We start from the raw sequence: 16720 nt of genomic DNA on the forward strand, positions 1-16720 counted from the left end.
AACTAAGATCTGGTTAAAACCTGAAAATCAATCCAGTAATGAGATCCTTGAGGCCCCCACCACCCTTTGAAGAATGTGATCCATCTTGGGTAAGGGGTAGTTGTCTTTTAAGGATACTTGGTTTAGATTCCTTAAGTCCACACACAGCCTGATCTCACTTGTCTTCTTTCTTGTAGGGACTAAGTTTGAGATCCATTCCGAGAATCTGATTGGTGCTATGATGCCTGCTTTGAACATTTTATGTACCTCTTGTTCCATTGCTGGGAGAAGCATAGGATTGATTCTCCTCAGTTTTTGTTTAAAGGGCTTTTGATCAGGTTTGAGAGGGATAGTGTGTTGGATTACAGAGGTGTCATAGGACTTTAGGTCCTCATAGCTCCATGCAAAAACATCCTAGAACTCTTTGAAGAGGTCAATGTATTTTGGCTTTTGGTCAGGAGGTAAGGAAGCAGATAATTTAATTATCTTGGGTTTTTCAATTGTACCTATGTTGCACTCTTCAATGGCTGCATTTAGGGGCTGCATTTTTGGTTTTCTGGAAATATCATTTGAATCAAAGATGTCCTCTAGTGGGGTTAGGCCTGTTGGTAGAAAATTGTCCTTTAGCTCAATGATTTCAGTTTCAGCATTGGACACTCCCTCTTCCCAGTCAACTTGTCGAATTTGCTGGATGTTTTCTATATTGAAAATAGTTGGATTCAGCATTTGTTTTGCAGTTCTAGGTGATATTGGCTGAGCAGTCTGTTGAAACTGTATTTGTGATGGACTTGCTCCATCAAGTATTTGTGATTGACTTGCTGTCTCAAGTATTTGTGATTGACTTGCTGTCTCATTGTCAATATTTAATCCTGCAAATTCTTGCTGTAGAGTTAAAAAATGGTTTATTTGCTTGTCATCCTCAAATACTTGCCAATCATTGATGTTGTTTGGTATGGAGGGTCTGTGTTTTACCTCAGCTATAAAACAATGGTGGGGCTCAAAGGGAAACTTGCAGGTACTTGCAAAGGTGGCTAAACTATGAGCATGTAGATTTTGGGTTCTAGGAATTTTAGTAATTTGAAATTCAGAGAAAAAGTTTAGTACCTCAGCAACAGCAGACCTATAAGTCCTTAGTCTTTTGTCATTGGTGATAAAGTTTCCTTTCACTTGTTGGATAACTAAATTTGAATCTCCCATGATTGAAGCCCTGGCAGCTTGTAAGAATTTTGCCAACTTGAGTCCTAGTAAAAGAGCTTCATATTCTGCCATGTTATTAGTACATCTGAAATTCAATCTATAGGCTCGGCCTTCTGCATGACTATTTTCTTTATTGTGTACCCAAACTCCAGCTCCTGCCCCTAATTTGTTGACTGAGCCATCAAATTCAAGGAACCATAGAATATCTTGTTGGGGAGGAGGTTTTATGATCTGTTCATGGGCTGGTAATGTAAGTAGCAATTGTGGTTTTTTCTCTAGCTTGTCTTCTAGGACAGTCTCATCATTTAATTGGATGTTCTTGACAACTAAGGCAACAGCACTATCGAATGTTTGATTGACTGTTGTTTCATGAGTGATACTACTCTCATTTGCATCTTCCTCCTATATAAATATCTTGGTTTCAACTTCACCTTTTGAGGGAGTAGTTGTATCATTGAAGAGAATGTATGAGTCTATGTCTGAATGGACAGCATATATAGGAAAATTTTGAGGTTTTTCTTCACTGCTGACCATGTACTTCATTAGTGTTTCTTTGTACAGTCTTTTTGGTTGCCCAAACACAGAGATGGTGGCATATGACATGTCTAATTGTAGGGAACCTTGGAGTTTGGCTCCCCATGATCTTGATAACAACATTCCATACTTAGGTGGGATATCAGCAACTACCACATCCATTAGGATTGTCTTGTTTGGGTATTGAACTAGAGACACACATAAGTCTTTTATGAGACCTAGACACTTGACTTGGCTGGAGTCAAAGGAGAACAGGTCCTTGTATGGTCTTGTTATGTCTAAATTCAATCTCTCCATGACTGCTTTTGGCATGAGATTGTGAGAGGCACCTGGGTCAAACATTGCATTATGTAATATTTTGTCATGAATATGTAAACTGACGTAAAAAGGCAGTACCCCTGTGACTACTGTTTTTCCATCCACTTTTGGGCCAAACAGGAGTTCTGGGGTGTCATCCAGTACATTGACATCATCTTTGTTGCTAGTGAGTTGAAGGGACCTTTTGATTTGCAATTTATAGCTGTCATGCTTGGCTAATTCCAAGAGAGGAATAGCTATTTTTATTTTGCCAATTTTTGTTTCAAGATCAAAAGGTTTCTCAGATTGGGTCTTGGGGTTATAGGTGACAGTTATTTCCTTGTTCATTAAGTCTCCTTCTAGATTTTTATCTTGACTTTGAGATTTATCCTTTTTACTCATCTCTTGAGGAGTAACATTTAAATTAGGATGAGAAGATGAAGTGTCCAGAGACTGTTGTCTTAAGGACAGTGGCTCAGTGATTTCTTCAACAATCACTTCTTCTGTAGGTGAATTTAGTTTGTCACTAGGTTGTGTGACTATAACTCTTTCAGGCTGTTGATTATCCTTTTTCTTTTCAGGCTGGTTGACATTCACAGTTCTGCTCCTTAGCTTGTACTGTTTATGGACTTCATAAACAGCAGTGTCATAGCCTTGTTTAAAGTCAAAGGATTCACCTGATTTAGTTTGGAACAGTTTGATTTCCTCATCCTCATGATCTTCTTGTGTTAAGAAAACTTGACTTTCACCATCCAGCCCTATTAAATTAATCTCAGGATCTTCATTGGGCTCTGCTGAAGTGGAGGTTTCAGCATAATTTTCTTGGAAAGGGGGTCTTATATCTTGATCAGCACCGGTTTTGCCAATGCCTGGGTTTTGAGTTCTCCTAAAATTTGGATTCCTAGGAGGGTTGTTTTGTGGTGCTTCCCATGATGATTTTCTTTCAACCGATTCCACTCTATCACCTAATCTTTTCATTCCATTTAATATGGCATCAAGCTTTTGATCAAAGGCAGAGGGTTCCTCTTTGAAAACAGTCCTCTTTTCCAACCTTGCCCTGTTTCTTTTGGCAATCAGGTTAGCTTCCACTGTGACAGCAACCCTCTGGGCCTCTTCAAGGGATTGACAGTCTCTCTCTTTCAACTGGTAGGCCATGTCAGGGTCAAAACCATCAGGGAATTTGTACAAGGCTAAATCAGGAGGAGGCCTTAAATTTTGTGGAATTGAGTTATATACATTGTTAAATCTTGCACAATACTCCAAAACAGTCTCTTGGGGGCCCCTTTTGATAGTATCATATTCCCCAAGTATGTGCAGAGGATCTTTCTTCTTCTCCCATCTACTAGTAAAGGCTTGATACAGTTCAGCAGGAGTTGTAATGGAGTTTGCGTTCAGGGATCTAAACCAAGTTCTTACATCCCCAGTTAGGCTTTGAACAAACATCCTCATTCTGACACTGTCATCATCTATTTCATAGGTCTCAAAATGGTCTTGCATCCTCTTGGCATGTTGGGCAGCTGTCAGAGGGCCATTGGAGTCAAAATATGAAATTTTGGTTTGGTAATCTTGGGGTAGGGCTGCAGCATTAGCTGGTATCTGCAAGGGTTTAGAGGATTAACAGGGGCAGCTTGGACAATAGGAACAGTGGGTATCACAGGGGTAACAAGTAGGGGTGAACCTAGAAGGTTGGTCAAGGGGATATGTGCAGTGGATGAAGATATGAGAGGGGGACTTTGAGATGTGGATGGTGAACTAGGGGAACTAGGGGTAGACCTGAAAAGGACCTTGCATGGAGTAGGTATAAGGCTAGGATGATCTGGCTCTGAAGTCAAATCAGCAGGCTGCTCCTGCTTTTGCTGCCTTCTAATGTTTCTTGGGATGGTATTTGGATTATCAACAATGGTGGGTGGATTTGGGTCAGGATTTGCCCTAGTATGCCGAGGATTTTTCTTAGGAGCCAGTTTCTAACTGTTTTTTAGGATTTTGTGGGAAATTTTTATATCTGAAGGGACTGGATGAAGATTTTGGAATGGTTATATATTCTCAGAGCTAAGATGAAGATTCCCAAAACAAGCTCCTCCTTAAAACTGTTAATGTAATACAGAAACAGATTAAAGGCCTCTTGACTTATTTCAGGCTTGATAGCAGCTTAAGGAAGATATATAGTAAAAAAAATCTCAAGCACTCCCCAGTGGAGTCGCCAATTATGTTAACACCCAGGTTGTTCCCTATGACTCCCAAGGGAATACGGCCGGGGTAACCACTAACCAATCTTTGGATCACAGTTTCTAGCCAAACTGTAATCAGAGAGGGCTCTCTCTTTATGATTTGCCTCTGTTATGATGGTGTTTTAGGCTAGCTATTATGCTCAGGTTTTGGTTTATGTTTTGGTTGAAGGATTTCTTTCAGGTCTTATGATATAGTGTTTAGATAGTGAAATACCATTGGGCAATGGAGTCTGGAGTTGTGAAATGACTTGATATGCAGGATTGGTGGTGTTCAAACTGCAGGGCCTATTGTGTATCTTAGACAAACAAAATTAGCTTAAATGGTGATGTATGTCAGCCAATAGAAAGCAATTAAGAATTTTCTATTAAGTTGGTGAGGTGAAGGTGAACACACTGCACAGGAGCATAACTTGAATTCCTGTGACAAAGGCCACTGTGAAAGGTGTATTCTGAAAGTGCAGCAATTAAGAATTACACTTATCTAGATTACAGCTGAAGAAAACATTCATAAACAACACAGATTGAACTCAGGGTACTCAGTGAATAAATCCTGAAAGTTATTCCTTTTCCTTGTTGCTTAGTATTGAAAATCAGATAACATATATGGGTTTTAACAAAACAACTAATTAACAGAGAGAGTTACAGAGACTTATTGTATGGTGAAATACACAGGAATCCAGCAGTTATCAACAGACACCAGAACGCATTCAACACTTCAGAAATCCGAGAAATTCCATCACTTTCTTTATTAGACTTCTGAAAGGATTACATCATAAGAATTTCTTTAGGAGAAATCAACAACTACCCTTGCAAGCTCATGCGAAGGGGACTTTATAGCAATGCTTATACAAAATATCTCAGGTATTGAGTCATCTGAGAGAGAAAATATCTTCATAAATGTGTACAGAAAGTAGGAAAAGAAGTTATTGTAACTTTGAATGCAGCATAAATGCTCTTTATGTCTGTCAGAGGGTAATTTGACCTTTGGAGGTCATTGAGTCGGTTGAGCCGTTTTGCTTTAACGCTAAATAATGTGTCTTTATTTCTTGCTGCGCTGCATTTTCTCAGCCCTGCCACCTATAGTTTTCTATTTCTGCTTTGTTGGCCGATACATCTGCTGAGTTGGCTCAGCTTTAATCCATAATGCATGCTGATTTTGTTGAACTGTGCTCTGCATGACAACTGATATTCTTTAAGAAACAAAATTGTTAAGTGGCTCCCTATTTACAAAATCTTCTGTATTGCATTTGTCCACCATTCTTGCGTAGGGAGTTGATGCCTGAGAATAGCATCCATTGTCTCCTCTGCCTCTGTGTATTTGAAGAAATTGGGAGCCACCCCAAACAGGTGATTGATCTCATTCATTATAAAAAACAGATTCTCGACTCTGTTGTAAAGAGACTGTCCTGTGGCTGGCCCTGTTTCCTCTGAGGTGTTGGGCTTATCATTGATCTGGCTAGTGGCAAATGTATTGACCCTTTTAGCATACTGGTCATGTGTGAACAATCTCCCTGCGCTGTTCAGTAAGCCAGGGAGTCCTCTGCTTTCTAACACTTGAAACATTTCTAAAAACTTGTTCACCTCAGTCTGCATATCCTGGGTTCTTCTCTCCAATGTCTGCACTAAGTTTCTCAGTGTGAGAACCCTTTTGACCATTTGGATAGTCTCAGTTCTGTTTGTAATTCCCATGGTAGCTAACTGAGAACTTGTTCTATGGTTAAGTACATTGATCATTCTAGTGGCCACTGCAGGCATATTGCTCAATTGAGCTCTTGATCTGTGAATCTCCCTCTGTGCCTTTGGGATGAGCTCTAGTTGCTCATGGATAGTTTCAATATATGGCCACTGCTCATTGATAGATTGACCAATGTTAGCCCATAGCACTATTTTCAGTTCGACCACCACTTTATCTAACTTGAGCTCATTCTCTAGCTCTTTTATTTTGTTTTTGAGGGCTTTCACCTCCCTGTCCTTCTCTGCCACAGTTTGTTTGGATTTATCATATCTATCATTGATTTTAGCCAAAGATTCTTTGGCTGAATTGAGCTCCAACATTTGAGCTTCCAGGACTTGGATTTCGTTCTTCAGCTTTTGCATATCTAGGCTTTGGGCCTGCTCTGTAGTTGTTGGCACTGCTGAAGTAGATGTTGCTGTTTGTTCGGTCTGTTGAGGAGGAGGGGCAGTGATAGGAGCAGTTTCCTCAAGATTGATGATCTGAGGAGGAGGCTGAGAAGTCTGCCCTTCTTCTCTTTGTTTCAAAGATGCCTGTAATGCTGCCTTTCTTTATCTGTCTGCTCTTGAGTCACTGGAGGTGACTGCTCCTTCTCTTGATGTGTCTGCTCTGTCTCCATTTCCTTTTCTTTGCCTCTGCTGGATATATTCTCAGTGGCCTTGGTAGTTTGCTGCTTGGCAGTTGAGGAGGATTCAGCTGCTCCCGTTTGTGTGCTTGGAAGTGTGAATACCTATGAAAAAATCTCAAGGTCAGCCATCTTCTTTAGATTCCTTAGTGCCCTCTTGTTCAGCTCTTCTTGTGACAAGGTCTCTTCTAAAGTCCCTCTCCTCCATTTGTCTTGGTTTGCATATTTTTCAATGTGAGGGATGCTATGGTGATCATAGGTAGATAACTTATATTTTAGCCTCCTCATAGATATGAAATGATTAGGGTCATAGGGTACCCATATGAAACTGGTTTGCAGGCCAAGGGCCTCAAGCATTCTCTCTGCTTCCCTCCATCCTTGCTCCCTCTCGTTATAGATAAAATGGCCAAGTTGGCTTTTGACCTTCAACTGTGCTTTTTTACCTTTTCCTGAAAAGTGAAGCACATCAACTCTGCCAAATTGCCTAAAGTACTCTAGGGCAAATAGCCTCATAGGCACATACTTAGGTAGTTTGAAAGGAGGTAGATCACACCCATATATCCTGATGACAGTGTGGTTTTGGTAGAAGTACCAATCCCCAATGCTGTAAGCTTTGGACAGCTGAAGAATCCTCTGCATGTCATCAGTGAGTCTTGGAGGAGGTGAGCTCATCAGCATTGCCATAGCTGGATGGATGAACAGATCCATGAATTCACAGTAAGTGTATGGAGACTCAGGTCTAATGTGGAAGACAGAAGACCAATAGACCACTGATCTAGGATTGCCTTGGGCATCCATTCTTTTGATTGAAAAATGAAACTTCTCATGTTGATGGTACAAGATCAAATGGTAGATGTAGGAAGTGTATCTGAACATCCTATCTCTCCTTAAATTCATCAATTTCTCATGAATCTTGTCTGATATGTAGGTGGCATAGTCATAGCAGATTGGTGACTTGCCAGGAGCAAACATAAGCATCATTACCAGCACAGTTGCATCAATATGCTCAATTGAACTATATCCCAAGATGGGAGAAATCATATCTGCAAGGTCTCTACCCAGCTCATTGAGATATACATGAAGAATTGGAGGGTACATCACAATGTTAGTTTTGATGTATAATTGATTAAATTTGACAATTTGAGCATCTGTGAGTTTATCCCCTTGTTTTATCAGGTTTACCAGTGATAAAGGAACCAACTTCTTCTGAGGGTTGAAGCAAAGCATGTCTCTGCTAGCATGGGGGGTAACATAGAAAAGTACTGAACCAGATGGGTCAACAACAGCCCTCTGAGAAACATCATATTGTTCAGCACAGAGGTGGATTAGTTCAGGGAACTGGTTGACCTGAGGGAGCTTGAAAGTAGGGAGGAAAGAATCCAATAAGCCCAATATATATGTCCCATTTTCATGCTTGGCTTTCAACTCATTCAACAGATGAATGTGGAATTTGCTGCTCATAAGCTTCTCTTCTGTAATTTGGTAATCCATATCTGCCAAGGTTTGCCATTTCAAGTTCTTTTGAGGGGCATTCAGAGGTTGAACATTTAGTACTATAGGTGTCTCCATTGCACAGGAGGATTTTGAATCAAGTGCAAAGTGATTTTGATTGAGCAGGACAGTACAGAGGAATGCCTCTGTACCAGGGAGGTGAAATTATCAGGAACAAAGAGTGGTTCTAGGAAATAGCAATTGAAATACTATTTATAGTGCAACTAGGACCAATGTTTGGCCTCTCTTTGTCTCTCTCAGTAGTTAAATTTGGTTTGAATGAGTCTGCCGCGATTGCGCAGTCAGAGCTTAGTTTTTTCAATGAAAATGCAGGTAAAACAAGGCTCGGCTGGTAGTTTTCGAGTCCACAACTGTCAAAGGGGCAGGTGCAGGGATTTCTGCCGGTGAATTCAAGCGTTTTCTCTGTTCTAAGCTCTTTTGAGGGACAAAATAGATAAAGCAGGTACGTTAGGGATTTATGGCGGAAAATACCTGGTGAGGAGTAGGCAATGGTCACGGATGACTGTGGAAATGGCGCTCCTCCGGTCTCCTGGTCGGGTTCTGCAGGTTGGTGGACTTTGGACGTGAAAGTCGTATGTAGGAGCAACAATGTATTTTGTGAGAAAAATGTGAAAAAACGCGAAATTTCACCATATTATTGGCTTTTTAGACTTTTGGCGCATTTTTCTGCTGACGTCAGCATGACGTCGTAGGTGGGGTCAGGGCCGGCTGACGTCATAGGTGAGGTGGCGGGCTTTGATTGGTCCACGGGGATGGTGAAGTGGCAGGACAGGTCGGCCGATGGTCGGGCGCAAGGGTTGACGTGACGGCATGGTGGCAGTGACGTGGGATGACGCGGAGGTGACGTAGCATAGGCGGAAAAGCCGAAACCGGAAACAGCCAGCGGTTTCATATCGCACCGCTTATGGTACAGGGGGGAATCTGTCAGACGTACCTCCGACGAGCTGTGGCGAGGACGCGTGGCTGCCGAGTGACGTAACCATTTTACGGATATCGGACGATATCCGTCGGACGTGAGACCCGCTCCGATATCGATGCTGACCGTCGGATCTGGAGGGCTCGATCCAACGACTATCGGGGGAGTGACGTGACCGGTATATACGGCGGGTAAACGGCGGACGTCGGAGCCGCTCCGATGTGATAAGAGCCGTTGGATGCTCTAGATCAGATCGGACGGCTGTCGGGGCGATGACGTGATAGGTGGATAAGGCAGCGGGCGGAGGAATAAATACATATTTTTTAATGCTTTTTCAATATATTTCGAAAATCGAATATATGCGCAAACTTTGGTTAGGCAACGGAAAGTGGGTTTTTTCGGGATTTTTGGTAGTTTCAAAGGGTTTTCATGGGTAAAGGGGTTTTGTAAGGTTTTTCTTGGCAAATAACAGTTTAGTGAGTGGAATGACTTGAGGAAAGGGGGGTAGATGAGGCGTAGGTTCATCCAAGTGGCCAGATGTCACTTTGATCCCTGACATAGGACTTATTGGCTATAATGCCAAGGGGAGGGGTATTTATACAAAATTTGGGGTTTATACACCATGGTGTTTAATACTAGTAGGGGAAAGGTGATATAGGGATTTACATAGTAAAGTTAAAGTTAATATGGATGGGGGGTGAACAAAGGGAGAAAACACTGAGTCTGTTTGTGAAACACTTGGTTTAAAGAGTAGATCAAAATGAAAAGATTTTTACACAAGAAATGTGGCTTTTGAATAAACAAGAACTACCATGAAACCATGATCTTCTTCCATGAATCTCAGCTGATGAGGGGATGTTAGTAATGAAATGGAAGGGGGAAAGAGGGAGGTTAGTCATGCTCCTTGCTGTAACTTGATGAAGGTGAACACCTTGTCAATTGATAGACTTTGCCTTGGTAAACACAGTTAACACATCTGCAATGGTAAAGATAACCTTTCTGCAACCCCCAACTACTTACCCAACTATTTGCCTAACATTTTTTATTTCTTCTTGGAGGGTGCACTTGGACTTGCAGACCCTTACTTGCCTTTTCTTTTCTTTGGCTTTTTCTTTGTTATTTCTATCTACCTCTACCCTTATTTCTTCCAAGGTCCCAGATTAAGCTGTTGGGAGCCTTTTCTTCTCTACCTGAACTACTTGTCTGCCAAGATTAAACAGTTTGGACAGACTTTCTTCTCTATTCTACAACTGCAAATTTAAACCATGGAATGATCCAGATTAGACTGTTGGACCATCCATCAAAATCTTAAGTCCATACCAAGCTATATACATAGATTGGATTCTCTTGGAAATATGTGATCTTTGAGTTATCAAAGCAGAGCATATTTGGTCCTTTCATAGCCAATCATGAAATATGAAACCTATTGGTATAGGTAGCTAACACTACACAAGGAGCTTTGTTGTATTTCTTTATTTTATTTTTTGCTCCATGCAATAAACTGAAGTTATCAACTAAAGTAGTGAATCCCACACTAGTCAAGAGATCCAAAATATTTGATGCATAGGAGTGAAGAAGAACATTCTCTTGGTGGAATGACTAAATGATTCAATAAACTAAATGAGACAACATCATAGTCATGATTCTAAGCTTTTTTTGTTTAGAATAATCCCATTTTTTAGTCCAAAGTTGATTGTAATCAATAGCCATAAATTGTTTGTTAGTTTGACAACGATTTTAGTCAGTTAGGTATAGGTAGTTATTCATAACGAATAAGTGAGTTGAACGATTAGTTATATGAACTATAAAACTATCGTTTGACCCTGATTGTAATACGGTGAAAAACTCATTGTTCAATAAATCAGTTCGATCCATAATTTCAGTAGAGGCATTTGATTTCTTGCTGTTCTCTATTTCTTTTTCCTTCTGTTCAATTCTATTTCTCTTTTTCATCTGTTCAATAAGTGGTATCAGAGCCGTGATTTATCCCTGAGGACGGCTCAGGCTTGAAGAATACGCTAAGTGTGGACGGCCCTGTGGAGCGTTGAGGCTTGAAGAATCGTGGGTGATTAATCCCTGAGGACGGCAGAGTGGCTGTGCGTTGAATCCCTGCTCCTGTGGATGGTGCAGAATCCAGAATCATTGGAGTGGCTATGCATTGAATCCCTGCTCTTGTGGACGGTGCAGAATCTAGAATCGTTGGAGTGGCTGTGCGTTGAATCCCTGCTCCTGTGGACGGTGCAGAATCGAGAATCGTTGGAGTGGCTGTGCGTTGAATCCCTGCTCCTGTGGACGGTGCAGAATCCCTGAAGATTCATTCTCCTGCGAAGCGTTGAGGCTATTGGATCCCTGAATACGGCCTTATGGACAGCCTTATCTGGGTATAGTTTTTTTTAAGCAGAATTTTTTCAAAGGAAAAAAGGGTTTTGCAGATTCTTTAAAAGATAGCAGTTTGCATAATTTTTTAAAAGATAGCAGATTGCAGTTTTTAAAAAAGATAGCAGATTGCAGAATTTTTTTTTTTAAAATAGCAGAGGTTGTTGTTGTGGTCTGTTATAAAATTATTGGAAAAAAGGAAGGGTTTGCAGATTTTTTTTTTTAAAGATAGCAGCAGAGATTGAAAAGGGAAAGGGTGTTGTTGTTGTTTTTTTTTTAAATATTGTAGAAGAACAAGTTTGCAAGGGGGAAGTTATTTTTTTTTAAGCCTGAAATCCTAGGAAGGAGGGAAAATGGCCAAGATGTCGAATGCAAGATTCGAGGTGGAGAAGTTCACCGGAAAGAGCAATTTTGCTCTTTGGAAACTGAAGGTTAAGGATCTGCTTGTGCAACAAGGGTTGCATAAGGCATTGGATGGGGTTACTAAGAAACCCACAACCATGACTACTTCAGACTGGGAGGACTTGGATGCCCGGGCTCTCAGTACCATCCATCTATGTCTAGTGGATGAAGTTCTCTTCAACATCGTTGAAGAGACCACGGCGTCAGGTTTGTGGGAAAAACTTGAAAACCTTTATATGACAAAATCATTAACCAACAGAATTTATCTGAAACGACAATCATACAGTCTTCGAATGAAAGAAGGTTCAAGCGTTGCAGAACACCTGAATGTTTTTAATACACTAATTTGTCAATTAACAGATATGGAAGTAAAAATACAGGAAGAAGATAAAGCCATAACCTTGCTGTGTTCTCTGCCTGAATCATGGGATCACTTCGTAACCTCAATCAGCTTCATCTCTGCTGATTCTTTGAAGTTTGAATCAGGCGTGGGAGCTCTTCTGTCTGAAGAGGTATGAAGGAGATCCAGCACTGATACAACGGCGTCAGAAGCCATGGTTGCTAGAGGACGCTCAAAGGAAAGAGGAGACAAACCAAGGGGGTCTTCCAGGTCGAAATCGAAGGGAAAAAAGTGTAAGGCAAAATGTTGGAGTTGCGGTAAAGTTGGACACTTGAGGAAGGACTGTTGGAAACGGAAGGAATCCAAAAACCTGAAGAACGAAGCGAATCATGCTGATTCAGGTATTGTAGACGAAGTTTTATCTGCTGAAGATTTGTGTATGATAGATGAAACTTCACCTGAATGTAATGTCTCTCAGAGTTTTGATAGCTGGCTGTTAGACTCTGGTGCTTCGCATCATATGTGCCCACATAGAAACTGTTTTACTTCGTATGAAAATGTAAACGATAGTTCTGTGTTTATGGGTAACAATATGTCATGTCAGACTGTTGGGATGGGAGATGTCAGGATTAAGATGTATGATAACACAGTTAGGACATTAACTAGTGTTAGACATGTGCCTGATTTGAAGAAAAATTTAATCTCTTTGGGAGTGTTGGATTCAGATGGTTATACGTTTACAGGTCAGGATGGCGTCTTTAAGGTCTTCAAAGGTGCTCTTGTGGTTATGAAGGCAGAGAAGGTCGGGAATCTTTACAGGTTAAAAGGAAGTACTCAGGTCGGTGAAGCAGCGGTGGCGTCAGAAAAGGAAGAAGCAGGTACTCGTCTGTGGCATCAGCGTTTGGGTCATATGAGTGAGAAAGGTCTTCACATACTGATGAAACGTAAATCTCTTCCCGGTCTGAAATCCTCGAATTTAGATTTCTGTAAACATTGTGTGTATGGGAAACAGTGTAAACAGAGATTTAAAGTTGGCAATCATAATAGTAAAGATGTTTTAGACTACATTCATTCTGATCTGTGGGGGCCTTCCCCTGTTATGTCATATGGAGGTGCATTGTATTTTTTAACGTTCATTGATGATTACTCTCGTAGAGTTTGGGTCTATATGCTAAAAAGGAAAGCTGATGTTTTCAATGTCTTTAAACAATTTAAAGTAATGGTAGAGAAAAGAACAGGAAAATCTATTAAATGTCTAAGAACTGACAATGGTGGTGAGTTCACTTCTGTTGAGTTTGAACAATACTGTAAGGATGAGGGCATTGTTAGACACAAAACTGCTATTTATACTCCTCAGCAAAATGGTGTTGCTAAGCGTATGAATCGGACTCTTATGGAAAGAGCTAGAAGCATGATCAACAATGCTAACTTGCAAAAGGAGTTGTGGGCGGAAGAAGTATCTACTGCTTGTTATTTAGTTAACAGATCACCCTCAGTAGCAATTGATTGTAAAATTCCTGAAGAAGTCTGGGCAGGTCAGTCTTGTGACTATTCTCATTTGAGGATATTCGGCTGTGATGCTTATTCTCTGATTCCGAAAAATCAGCGTTCAAAGTTAGATCCAAAGTCGAAATGTTATGCCTTTGTTGGATATGACTATGCAGTCAAAGGATATAGGTTGTGGGATCCTACATTGCGGAAGATAGTTATTAGTAGAGATGTAACATTTGATGAATCATCTTTGTTAAAATCAAATTTTGAAAGAATTGAACAGGAACAGGTATCGCCGAGTCAACGAGTTCAGTTGGAGGCTAGATCTTTCGGTGGCAGTTGAAAGGAAGGAGAGACTTCTGGAGACAAAGGTGTTGAAGACACAAAGGAAGCCGTTGAAGCTTCTGAACCAGAGCAAGTTTCTGAACTAGTTCAACAACTAGTCGCTCTGAGAAGGTCTACAAGGGAAAGGAAAACTCCCAAAAGGTATGAAGATTCCGTTTCATCTTTTGCTTTGGTTACTGAAGATGGGGAACCGTTGTGTTATCAAGAAGTGATAGATGATACAGATAGCGAAAAATGGAAAAAGGCTATGGAAGAAGAAATGGACTCCTTAGCCAAGAACAATACCTGGGATCTTGTAGAGCTTCCTGAAGGGAGAAGTGTTGTTGGATGTAAATGGGTCTTCAAGCTGAAACGGAAAGTTGATGGTAGTATCGAGAGATATAAGGCGAGACTGGTAGCAAAAGGGTATTCTCAGGTTGAAGGTATAGACTTTCATGAGATTTTTTCTCCAGTTGTAAAACTTGTTTCTATACGTACTGTGTTGGCACTAACTGCGTTGCTTAATCTTGAGTTAGAACAGTTAGATGTTGAAACAACTTTTCTACATGGTGATTTGAACGAAGAGATATATATGGAACAACCAGAAGGTTTTGTACGAGGTCGCAATAGAAGATTAGTTTGCAAGCTCAGGAAATCATTGTATGCTCTGAGGCAGTCTCCCAGACAATGGTACAAGAAGTTTGATTCCTTCATGGTGAGCCAGAACTTTATAAGAAGTGAGTATGATCATTGTGTGTACTTCAAAAGTTTCACTGGCATATTCATTATCTTAGCTTTGTATGTTGACGATATGCTTATTGCAAGCAAAAGCATGGAAGAGATCAACAGGTTAAAGGCTCAACTCTCTAGGGCGTTTGATATGAAGGATCTTGGAGCAACAAAACATATCTTGGGCATGGAGATACATAGAGACAGGAAAAATGGTAAGCTTTGGTTATCACAGCAGAAGTACGTGGAGAAGGTACTTGAAAAGTTCTCTATGAATAATGTGAAACCTGTTAATGTTCCCCTAGCTTCCCATTTTAAGCTTTCTTCGGTTTTGAGTCCTAGAGCTGATGAAGAAAAGCAGTATATGTCTCATGTACCATATGCAAATGCGGTAGGCAACTTAATGTATGCGATGGTATCTACAAGACCTGACATTTCACATGCAGTTGGAGTTGTCAGCAGGTTCATGGCAAATCCAGGTAAAGAACATTGGCAAGCAGTTAAATGGGTGCTTCGATATCTAAGAGGCACAAGAGATCATTGCATCATCTTTAATGGTAGTGAAGGATCAGTCTGCAGATATGTAGATGCTGACTATGCAGGTGATTTGGACAAAAGAAGATCTACTATAGGTTACGTCTTTACTCTTGCAGGTGGAGCAATTAGTTGGATATCAAAGCTTCAAGACACGGTTGCATTGTCCACTACCGAAGCTGAATATATAGCTGCTTCAGATGCCAGTAAAGAAGCAATCTGGTTAAAGGGTTTGCTCGATGAAATCGGAAGAACGCAGGAGAAAGTGAGTATACTTTGTGACAGTCAAAGTGCTATTCACTTGGCCACAAACCCTGCCTATCACAGCAGAACCAAGCACATTGATGTGAGATATCATTTCCTGAGACATGTGATCGATGGCGGAAAAGTAGCTCTTAAAAAGGTCCATACACGAGAAAATTGTGCAGACATATTCACAAAGCCAGTTACAGGAGAGAAGTTGCGGTGGTGTTTAGCTTCTCTTGGCTTGCAGGAAAGATGATGAATGGGAAAATTGTTGTCAAGGTGGAGTTTGTTAGTTTGACAACGATTTTAGTCAGTTAGGTATAGGCAGTTATTCATAACGAATAAGTGAGTTGAACGATTAATCAGTTATATGAACTATAAAACTATCGTTTGACCATGATTGTAATGCGGTGAAAAACTCATTGTTTAATAAATCAGTTCGATCCATAATTTCAGTAGAGGCATTCGATTTCTTGCTGTTCTCTATTTCTTTTTCCTTCTGTTCAATTCTGTTTCTATTTTTCATCTGTTCAATATTGTTCACATAATTGAGGCCAGTGAAAGAGCAGATTTGAATGTAGAAATAGAAATTCAGCCTGCGCTTCCCAAGTCCATCATCAGATCTTTGGAAGAGCTTGTCAGAAACAAGCACATAACAAGTCTTGGATATGATAAGGAAGTTTCTCTTTACACTCTAGACTACTCCAAACCCATATAGTTTCATAGTGTTGGGTTTTTGCATGACATTTCATCTTCACTTGTTCCTACTCTTCCTCCACAACAAAAGATTTTGAAATTCCAACATTGTGAAAGAGTTGACCATGTGAGACGTCATTGTTTTGATCTTCTCTGGTGCAAGAATTGTGGTCAAAATAGTGATTCTTAATATAGATGCTTCAAAAAAAAGCCTCCTGCAAGAACAAAAATTCACATTGGATGGATTGCTTCTTGGAAATGGGCTTCAAAAACCAAGAAGATATTTCACTAACATAGAATTTGTTCAAGAGTACTAAAAAGTCTTGCAGTAGATTTTTCTACATCTTCTCACCTTGTATATGATGGGAAGTGAATCAATGGTCATTTACAAGTTTAAAAGATAAATCAAGTGAGCCTCTTCCACAACATGAACCTGCTACCTCAGCCTACATCTATTAACAATCATACTAAATTCAGATTTGTAGGCAGAAACACAGAAGCCCCATAAGCATGCCTTTGGTTGGTGGTCTTCCTTAAACCACCGAAGGTTGTAGAACTCCCT

This window comes from Pinus tabuliformis, chromosome 7 (assembly GCF_031772625.1).
Source record: "Pinus tabuliformis cultivar Carrire ecotype Pingquan chromosome 7, CPIR1, whole genome shotgun sequence".
NCBI lineage: Eukaryota > Viridiplantae > Streptophyta > Pinopsida > Pinales > Pinaceae > Pinus > Pinus tabuliformis.